This window comes from Magallana gigas, chromosome 10 (assembly GCF_963853765.1).
Source record: "Magallana gigas chromosome 10, xbMagGiga1.1, whole genome shotgun sequence".
NCBI lineage: Eukaryota > Metazoa > Mollusca > Bivalvia > Ostreida > Ostreidae > Magallana > Magallana gigas.
Genome location: NC_088862.1, coordinates 18,831,991 through 18,843,143, shown reverse-complemented (window position 1 = coordinate 18,843,143; position 11,153 = coordinate 18,831,991). Strand labels below are relative to the sequence as shown.

Here is an 11,153-nt window from a genome sequence, read left to right as displayed (position 1 = left end):
GTATTTATGCAGATAATATGCATGCTAATGCGATTCAAGCCAACAAACAATATACAAAACAATGATGGCAAGTTTAGTCAATGAGAAATCTGTTATAACGGATTTACACGTGATTTGTCTTGGACAAGAGAACTGTCAATTTAGATAGAAGATGTCTTATCTCAGCGCCACTGATGAAGGAGCATCACGGTAATTGTTTATGGCAAGCAGAATCGTGGCGACACCTTTTGCAATCTGTAATTACGTAGATTTGCTTTTAAGACGTATTTTGTCTTTTGTGAGATAATTGAAGTCTCCAAAGAATATTTCGGTTTTTTGTGGGTACAACATGTCCGACGATCAAGAAAATCAAACTAAAATGTCCTTGTAGATGATTTTTTGTTAAACTTCTTTATAGAAGTTCAAGTGAGGCAAATATGTCCTATGTAAAATCGTACGTAAATTCATTTTGTTATAATTTTGTGATTATTTAATTGATTGCAAAGTACATGTGTTGGATTACAAGAAAAAAGTCCAACGAATCTGGAAAGTCTGTCGGCCAGTAAAGATAACAAATGAGCAGCTACTGAAGCATGCCCCCCCCCCCCCCAAAGAAAACAAAACACCCCCCCCCAATAAAAAAACCATCAGCATGGATTAGCCACATGACATAGAGAAAACCCCAAAAGGATTGGCCACGTGACATGGAGAAATCCGCAAAAACAATAAAAGCAGAGATGCATTGGACTCGAACCCACAATTAAGGTCATAGAAAACAGGGCGACCACTGCATGCATAGCTGAAGAAGAATAAGAATAAAAGAGCTGGAATGAGCCAAAAAAAAACAACCATACACTGAGTAAGATGGAGGGCTGCTGTAGCAAACCCATACCCACAACGAATGACGGGGACTAAGTAATTCATGTATTTACATGTAATTTCTCTATGAAATGTAATATACACCGTGTCTAACAGATTTAACACACCTATACAGTTCTGTAAGGATGGTTTGATGCGTTGTATCAGTAGTGATATTAAATCAAATTATAACAAGCCTATAAATTCACGATATTCGACGCCGTAATCCTATTTCAGTGCGGTAGTTTTTAAAGGTGAAGTAGCAACTTTTTGGTATTCACAGATTTAAAAGATATGGACACTTGTCAGAGTTATCAAAAAGTATCAAATGTTCGAAAAAGCATGAAAGCGTAACCTACATAAATCTATTTCTTATTTATTGCCTGTTATGCTTATAATCATACATATCATTGACAGAGTGGCCTTTAATCTAGATTAAAACTATGTTAAAAGACATAAAAACTTGTCAAATACGAAATCAATACCCGGCAAATTAGGAAAGGTCTCAGTCCACCCGATTAAGTTACGGATGGCGAGTTTTTGGATTGTATTTGGATGCGTATTTTGTCCTTTTTCATTCGATATAGATCCGTTTATTTGGTTTATTCGCCGCTTGCTCTAGATGCAAGAGGTTCGTTCTATGCGGTAAAAAGATTTGAGCCTTTTCAAAACCACAGTGACCGAGTGTCCGATTTTCCCAATAGCTGCAATGTCCGTTGGACCAGAGATACAGTACGTCGGACATTCGTTTGTGAAAAGGGTAACAATTTTTCAAAAATCGTTATAATAGTTTCTTATGCTTTTTGCATTTGCAGGGGTGGATCCAAGATTTGAAGTAAGAGGAGCGTCAGTTTTAAGCAGGGGGCCTGGGCCGCATTGAGGCCCCCAGTGGGTCCCGGACAAAGCGCTGGTTGGGGCTGGGGGGGGGGGGCGAAGCCCCCAGAAGCCCCTGGGTTCTAGAGATTTTGTAGAGTAAAAATAAAGTATTCAAAATATTTCTTCTCGTGATTATACTTATAAAGTACTGAAATTATTTACAATATTTAAAGGTTTGTAGATTTACAACCTGCAGTATCCATTCAAAGCTATCAAATCCCATCAGAAATATATGAAATATTGTTGTAAATGAAGTTTAAAAGAAAATGACCATGCCAGCTTGTATTATGATAACATGGAAGAGTCGTTAAAAACACTAGCTAGTATAATCAATTACTTAAAGGTGGGTGACTGGTCACATTTAAACCCAAGCACAGCGTAACCGAAATGGGCATTTTATGTACATGTACATGGACGTCACACCATTAAACCCACGGTTTTTTTTCATACTACACCATTGAAATCAGTCTAATGTTGAGAAATCCCGAGTTTCCAAAAAGTTGAAAATTATAAGACTCGCAAGTTGTACGTTTTCTTTACCATACGGAGTATAATTTAACTTAACTTTGACAATGTTAGGGGAGAGGGCGCCAGGTGCCCCCCTTAGAATACACCACTGATTTTATTTTAATATATTGTTTATTACCCAAACATTGTAATCTTTAGGTTGACAATGTCTTGAACGATGTCGTCCAAGACGTTGTCAACCTAAAGATTATACCGTTTGGTAATCGCACGGTTGATAACTTGATACACTAAAGTACCTGATCGCTAAGGCCTCCAACAACGGTTTAACGGACAATCATTATAACGGGCACCATTTTGATTAAATTTTTAAGTTGTAGTTTTCCCCATTGGAAGTCCGTTAATGTTATTCGGAGAGGTATCACCGGGGCATTTAAGAGATATGAGATCTCATTCATTTTTAACTTGCTTTCGTTGTAGTATTATGGGTTTTTTTTTTCTTAAACCAATAAATTGTCATTTCAATTTTTATATTCAATTCTTTATTCACTCAAGACCAGTTCACTGGTATTTGAGGTTCAAAATCAGTATATACAAATGTACACGAATACAGTCAAGGATCACATGTACAGTAGGAGTAATAATGACAAAAAAAAGGTTAAAATCCCAATACAATAGGTTGTTAAAGTTGGTTTCTGGAGGAACAGACTTTGAAAATTTTCTTAATAAATATTGACAAGTTTTTTAGTTTTTCTACATTAAAAGTATTCATTAGCTCGTTAAATTTTATAATATTTGGGTTTTCATAATATCTCTTGGGTAAAAACATTTTTCTGTCGTTTACAAAATGTGTACATTCTAAAACATAATGAAATTCATCCCCAATACTATTATTTTCATTTTATTGAAAAAAAGAGTGAACTCTAAAATGAAAGAGAACGTAGATCCTCTTTACATTAATAAATCGAATCAAAAGGACATGTTTATTATATAAACAAAATTCCTACATATACAATTATCTATTAATATTAATCCCCAGAAGACAAAAAATGGTGTTGTTGTTGACAGTTATCAAGCTGTCATTTAGACACGTGTGTGAGCGCATGCTCTTCTGTAGAGTCCAAGATTACTCGGTGCATTTAAAAACCGATTTTATTTATGGATATTCAATGGACATGTAATCTTAACCAAGTTTACACTGGATTAGAAAAACAGCTCAGAAACGCTCAAGTTCGTTCGCAAAGTGCATTGTCACATATAAGAAAAAAATGTTTGGTAATTATTATCTTAAAAACGAAACACCTTAAAATTTAAGCACTTATGTCATCTTCAAACCATGTAATTCTTATGAAAATTTGTACATCAATTAGAAAAATATTTGATTTGGTTGGTCATCCTATACATAACAACTACAAAAAAAATCATTGTTTACTATTTTCTGTTTCTCTTTTGTAAATCCTGCTTTTCTTATACTTTTGAATAATTCTTCTGCACCTCATATATACAGGAATAACATTATATGTTACTAGACTTTGACCCGTGCGTGCACGGGTTGACATTGCATATGATATTGCATGGACATTTGCGGAATAGATACATGCACTGAGTTACAGTTATCTCCCGTATTTCCTATGATGATCAGAATATATGACAAATTTTCAATGAAAATTTACATGTATTTGTAATATCGTTTCTGAGTTTATCCATGCAAATGTGATGTTGTAGAAACATAAACTAAAGAGCATCCCGTGATTTAGCGTTAATGTAATGCGCATGCGCAAGATTGTAAAATCCAAAAAATCCAGATGATTTCCGGATTTTTCAAAGAAATTTTCGTTGATTATTAATTAGCGAAGCTTGATTAAGAAAAAATAAAAACAAATTGGTAATCTTCAAGTACCAATGATGTTTATAATGTATAAAACAAAAGACAGTGCTCTTCCAATTTCTCGGTATTAAAGCCTAAAAATACGAGTCTATTATTTTAATATAGTAGTAAAGATGAGTAAAAATAAATGAACTTGAAGTATGTTAGGGGTAAGCGAGTGACGTAAGCAATTTTATTATCGATAAGTGATTAATAATTGCGATAACGACAGTAAATATCATCACCTAATTATCACAATTTACGGCTGCCACCTCTGACGACACGCTCTCCTCACCTACCTATGGATACCAATCGTCGCAGAGTCGGTGCGTAGTAGCAGAGGCTGAGGAATCAACAGGACTCGCGTGTCTACTTATTGACTTTAGGCTTTGAAAACTCGCACTGGATTTACATTGCAAGGACTTGGACACATCTTAAGACAGGTAAGGTTACAATAAAGAAAACTTAAAATAATTTAAAAAAAACAACAACATTTAGTTATTTGCTATTAGATATCGGCTTGATTTTCATCGCGGAGAAATTAATCTAGTATCTAGAGTACAAGTAAGTAAACGATTTATCTATTTAATCAGCTTATAAATGTTTTCATCAAATAAAAGAAAAAAAAGTACTGTGATTTTACATTGATTAACATAAATATGTAAACAATTTACATTTTGTTTTAACCTCACTGATTAAAGCAATCACATCAGTTAATGCACGCAAGTCACTCGGTTATTTGGTTGATAAGCTTTATAATAAAAAAAGAGACGTGTGTAATTATTTCATGTACACATATCAATATCATTCATTTTTGCATAAGAACGGCTATATATATATATATATATATATATATATATATATATATATATATATATATATATATATATATATATATATATATATATATATATATATATATATATATATATATATATATATATATATATATACACACACACACACACACACACACACACACACACACACACACACACACACACACCGGTATTTGGAACAATATATATATAAGCATTTTTACAAAACACCTATAGCATTGTAATAGATTGTCTATAGTGGCTTTTGTGAACATATAATCAAAAAGACTAAACAGTTTCATTGTCTATCTAATAAATAGAGATGAGAGAATTAAAAAAATATGATACAGAAAATAAAGTGAGATGAAGTCACAGTATTTTTATATCTTATGTCATTTAAATCAAGAGAAAAGACTTGTCAGGGGAATATTTTTCTACTAAATACTAATCTATCACATTCATGACGTATCTAAGACCTTTGACCAGTTCATTGCAGTAATTTTATCTTAGGCTTCTAACTAGTCAAGTAACCTTATATTATCTTACGTACATGTTTATGATTCAAGTGTATTTTACCATTAATTAATGGTCATAATCGGTTTTTCCGGAATCTGAGACGGACTGGATCTGTATTTTTTTTCCGGTTTACAAAGAAGTAAATCTCCATTAATTGATAGGTGCGTTTTGAATAGGTCTAATGTTCTTGATGACTTTAAATCAACTTTCAATCACTGCTGTGTATCGTATCTTAAAAGCCTTTTACGAGGACAAACTAATTCGATATAAAGAATAGTGTTGTAAATTATTCAAGGTAAAAGGATTAACTGTGTTAGAATACGCAGACGACAACGTCTATGTAAATGTACTGTATTAACCCAAAGGGAAAGCTTTTTAACAGCCTGTTTTTAGTTTCCATAGTTATGCGTGTGATTTAAATTCAAGTATAGAAGGGTCATATTTTTTTTTTATGTAAAGTGATTAAGGTTCTCAATGAAAAAAAAAAACCCTAGAAAGTTTGAGACTTTTTCACATTAGTTGTTGATTTTCCCCGAGAGAGTCGGATCTTGTATGAAGAATATTAGTACTGCAACTGATATTAAAAGTAAAGTCATGTATCCAAATAAATAGGCTTACACTGGGTTTGAACTAGATTTGTGGGTTTTTTTTTAATATGAGTTTGTAAACATCGATTTCTTGAAAATCGTTTTTTATCATGATAACTCCCTTTAGTTAAGGCTTTTTTATATTCTAATCCATTGAAAAGACGAGGATATTAGAGTAAATTCGTGTCTTTTGATTTATGTCCATTGAACGTCATATCATATGTGTTGCATATATGGTTTTCTTCGTAGACTATATTCATTGAGTTAACGTACTTCTACAGGACAATAATGAGAACTGAGACGTGTGTCACATGGGTGGTTTGTAGTCTCTGTCTAATCACCTTGTCTGTCTGCCGACCAATCAAAGACGACGAAAGAGAAGCTTTTGCATCAGACAATGAGGTATTTAGAAAAAAATGATAATAAAAAAATAGTATAAAATTGTACTTTTTTGTATTTTTGTGACTTTATATCCTTTAAATTCAAAATGTTCTACAAATTAGTATTTTAGACATTATCTCCCCCTAAATAGAAAATATTTTTTTGAGTTAAAAGTTATAATTCATCACTTTTTTGCGGGAAACGTAAAGAGCAATGGATGTCATATTTGTAGGAACGTCTCCTGTTAGCAGCCAAACTTTTACAACAGAGGCCACAGAGGCAGTATGGCATACGATACTATCCCAACATCCCAACACACAAAAGGAACCTAGGGACAGTCGATTCCTTGTACAATTTACCAGATCTCCTCTACAGAGGGAAAAGATAGTCAGACAGAGAAGCTTAAGGTAAGAACAGACTTTTGATCTTCAGCTCTTCGTGAAAAGAGTTTATTGGGTACATGCTGTCAAAGACTGTACTTAAGTAGAATTTAATTAAGTACATTCATAGACTTTTGACCGTAACTAAAGAACCTTGTTTAGCGAGGACAAGTTAAGCAAAACGTGGATGGCCGTCAAAGCTGTCTTTAGGAAGTATTCAATACGTAATATACAGTTTATACAGTTATTAACCTCGGTATTAATATCTATGTCATCATTCAACTTAAAAGTTTAATACATGTAAGTAAAATACTTAAATACCCATAATAAGCTAAGTAACATTTTCGCTAAGGAATTTCAAAGCATGTAATCATCGATTTTCTTTGTAAAAGGGCTAGTTTGCTAGTCCTGTTAACATTGTTATGAATATATATAATTTGATACACAAACAAAATGTCTGTTAGCACCAAAGGAATAGACGTCGGAACCGGCGGTTCCCACTTTTTTGCAAAGTTAGACTTAACCATTAGGCAAATAGCATCATAGAGAGTTCACCCCCACCACTTTTTCTCGCAGCAAAGATAATTGTTCCTAAATTTACCTTGAAAAGATGGTATACTACTATATACTACTAGCCCCCCCCCCTCCCCCACGGATTAGGAATTTCATGATTTTGGGAATTAGGTTTTTTTTTTTTTTGCTTGTTAAGATTTCTGAGGATTAGTCTATGCCCCCCCCCCCTCCCCACTTTCAATTTGCTTCCGACGCCACTGAAATGCACACCTACTTGTAAAATGTGTTTGATAAATGCATCATTTATTGAATCTTTGGTTGAATTAAAATCAAAGGCCCAATTTGATGCACTTTTAGTGTGCAAGTGAAGATTTTAAAATGATTAAATAGATTTTAAAATGGCAAGAATACGCTTAATGCCGTGTTTGTGCAATATCGAGAGGAGCCAAATAAACATTCGTCAAAACATCAACTCTCCAGGTCACGTGTTTTACCCATTGACAATGAAAAAACTCAACACTCTGCAAGACACTAGTTACTTTTTTGGTGAAGGATTAAGTCATATTATCACAGTACCTATAGTACTAAAACTTTGGGTTTTTTCTCTATGTATACGTATATATTTTGTTGGAATAACTTTTGAAGACTTTGAAGGGGATCTTCGGTCGACCAAAGAGGTCTATAAGGCTGTGTCTTCCTATGTTTTTTTTGGGTCAAAACTCGTTTTTCTTTATGTTCAGACATGATCCTGAAAACTGAGTATATATGTGTAAAGATATACCCTGAAATAGATTTTATTAAACATTATAATTATTCCTATTGCCACAATTTACGACACCATGAATATTATTAATTACCTATGCCCACATTTTATAGTAAAAACCCTGTATTATTATCTAAATAACCAACCAACGGTGTCAGAGACTAAAGGACCTTGTGAACAATAATGTTATTTTGATTGATTGAAAACCGCGAAAATAGTCAGCTGCTCCCATTGTGTAAGCATTTTTCAAAATAATTTGATTTTAATCAAACCATGACCATGGCCTTTTGATTCCATATTCTCATATAAACTGAGTAAATTAATGCGGTAATATTGCACTTTCTAGAAAGAACTACTTCGAGGTATGTTAAGTCAACATTGGGCTGACTTGCATTGTAGCTACATGTAGTACTAGTTTATCCAATTTAATCAATTTAAGAAAGTACACTTTTATCAAAAGTAGCAAAAAAGAATGGTATTTTTTCTCTAAATTTACTTTTCGATGATTGGCAGAATTACCTTAATAGTGTAATGAATGGGAGGACTTTTCGCCATGTTTAATGAATCCCGGTGAAGAAAGCCTTCCCATATCTTTTGTATACACATACTACAAAACTATGCTGAAACAATATGTATGCACCTTTAATATACTAGTAAATGAATTTGATATGCATTGTGTACACAAGTACATGTACCAAAATTAAGCAGTTGCGCTATAAATAGGATAAGAATAAGAATTTTAAAAAAATGACTTTAAAGAATGAACATTTAAGTATATAGATCCAGTGTTCTTTGATGGCACACTTTTTTGTAAAACTTTGCATTCTTTAAAACTTGTGCAAGATAGTTTAATATATTTCTATGTAAATATGATCACTTGGTATTATTGAGAAGTTAATGAAAGATATTTTCGCAGTTAAATTTTAACCTAAAGTTTTAATTCTTTATGTACAATAAATCTATGCTAAGTGGAAATAACTCTTTTTCTGACTTACCTCCCAGTTGTTTGACTAAATACTATAAGTTTACTTATCCGAACTATCAAATTGAATTTTATAAAATGATTGTAGTTTTAGTTTTCTGATACAGTTGACAATAAAATTAAACATGATAAACAAGTTTCTGCCTACAAAGATTTTACTTTTAACAAAAAGTACGATTTTCTGATGCAAAAATGTGCTTTAGTTTGTTTATCTGACATCTCGAAAAGTGGAATGACAGGTAAATTTTCCCTAATAATTGATGAAATTCAAGTCTATTTAGTTGAAAACAGTTCTGTTTTCAATCTTTCATCAGAAAATTTTACGAGCACCTTAGAGTTACCTTAAGGTGCAGTGACAGAAAACAAAAAAAAATTGTCCGATCCTGTCCTCTATTGATCCATACATATACTGTATGTCAATACTTGCAATCATTTTACAGTAAACAACTACTTACATCAATCTACATCTAATCAAGCAAACCCACGTTATTATGTTTTATGCGGCACAGTAAATAAAAGTAATGGATACATGCATTTGTAATAGGTTAATCAAATCGTATTATTCTAGATTTAAAGTAATACAGAATCAGGACTACATGTATATTGGTATAACCGTAGCTATCATAAATATAATTATAAAGCGTAAACAAACAGCATGATTAGATAACTAACTATGCTTGTAATGATTAGATAACTAACTATGCTTGTACATCATGATTTACCTACTTAAGACGAATATTCACGTAACATTTAAAGGTCACGAGTACCATGTTCATTATACAGCCTCTTTCTGCAGAAATACATTTCCTTTCATATATCATTATGCAATTACTAAAATTTAGTTTCTTGACAATCAAAATCAAAACAGTCATATAATTTTGATTATCAGGAATCTAAAGTTTAGCATGACAATACGTAATTTAGTATTTTAATCAGCTGTAAGCTTTTTTTTTTTTAGAGTGATAACAGGTTGAATATGTTATTATATATTTTATTTAAAAAAGATGTAATCTAGACATAAGCTAATTAAACTGCAGTTGTATATGAAATGAAGTCTTCTATTCCTAATGCTTATTTGTCAATCGGACTAACGTTCTGCAGCATCATATAATCATTTACAGTAACATCTTTCGGCTGTATGGAACAAAGTAACATTGTTTTAAAACAACTATTTTATATGGATATCATCATCGTTTTTATTTACTTCAGAACAAATCGTTACGGAGAAGATGGATGAGACCCCAACAGATGGAATACTCGCTTTTCAAAGCTTACGCAATAACCTTCGATGGCCATGCTATCTAACGAAGTGGAGATGATTCAACTGCTTTTCACTTCTTTATTTTAGAAATACGGAAAATTATATATAAATGAATCTTTTAAAAACTTACATTGAAATAATTCGCTGTACTTTAGATACGGAATTTGTAAACGCGTTTAGAAATTTCTTTCATAATGAATACATTGTAGATTGTATATGATATTTCATGTTACATTTTGTACATGTACCAATTATGTGAAAGAAATTATATATGATACGTAATCCATTATATGACAATTAAATCAAAAGTTAAAAAAAAAATGCAAAAAAATGCAAAAGCTTAGACAAAGTTTCCTTTAAACTTTCAATGGAATATTCAACTGATGGAAAACTTAATTGTCCTTTTTAATGTTAGAAGGAAAATAGTATTTTTTTTTAAAATTATAAATCAGTTATATTCGATATTGCGTAGGACGTGTTATATTTCAATGAATAATTCACTTTTGTAATTTTTAAACTTGATTTGGACCAATGATATACATTGCAACCATATAATTGACAGGGTTGCTATGATTAAACAGATATTAAATTTTCTTTGTTGGGTTTGTTTTATTGTTTGGTTATTTATATTTAAGAAATACAATTGTAAACACTTTTAATGGTCTCTTGATTAAGAGTAAATATTTCATTTACCACGGCCATCAAAATAAATTTTGATTATTTTATAATACGAAATATGTTTTGTTGATTTAGATACCAGAACGTAAGCAAATATTTAACTAGCGAATAAGCAAAAAATAAAAAGATTTAAAACAATACATCATATACACCTATTAATTGTTCAAAGATTAACATATCATATGCCATATATATCTGTAAATTAAAATCAAGATGGTCTGTGTTATAT

The 11,153-nt window shown here is 31.9% G+C and overlaps 1 long non-coding RNA gene across 1 annotated transcript; it reads left to right on the top strand.

Annotated features, from left to right (window-relative positions):
• The first annotated feature begins 4,330 nt into the window (after positions 1 to 4,330).
• LOC105345818 (uncharacterized) lies at positions 4,331 to 10,827 on the top strand. Its single transcript, XR_903123.4, has 4 exons — positions 4,331 to 4,488; positions 6,248 to 6,368; positions 6,580 to 6,754; positions 10,195 to 10,827. It is a non-coding gene; the product is annotated as an uncharacterized lncRNA (long non-coding RNA).
• Positions 10,828 to 11,153: the final 326 nt, after the last annotated feature.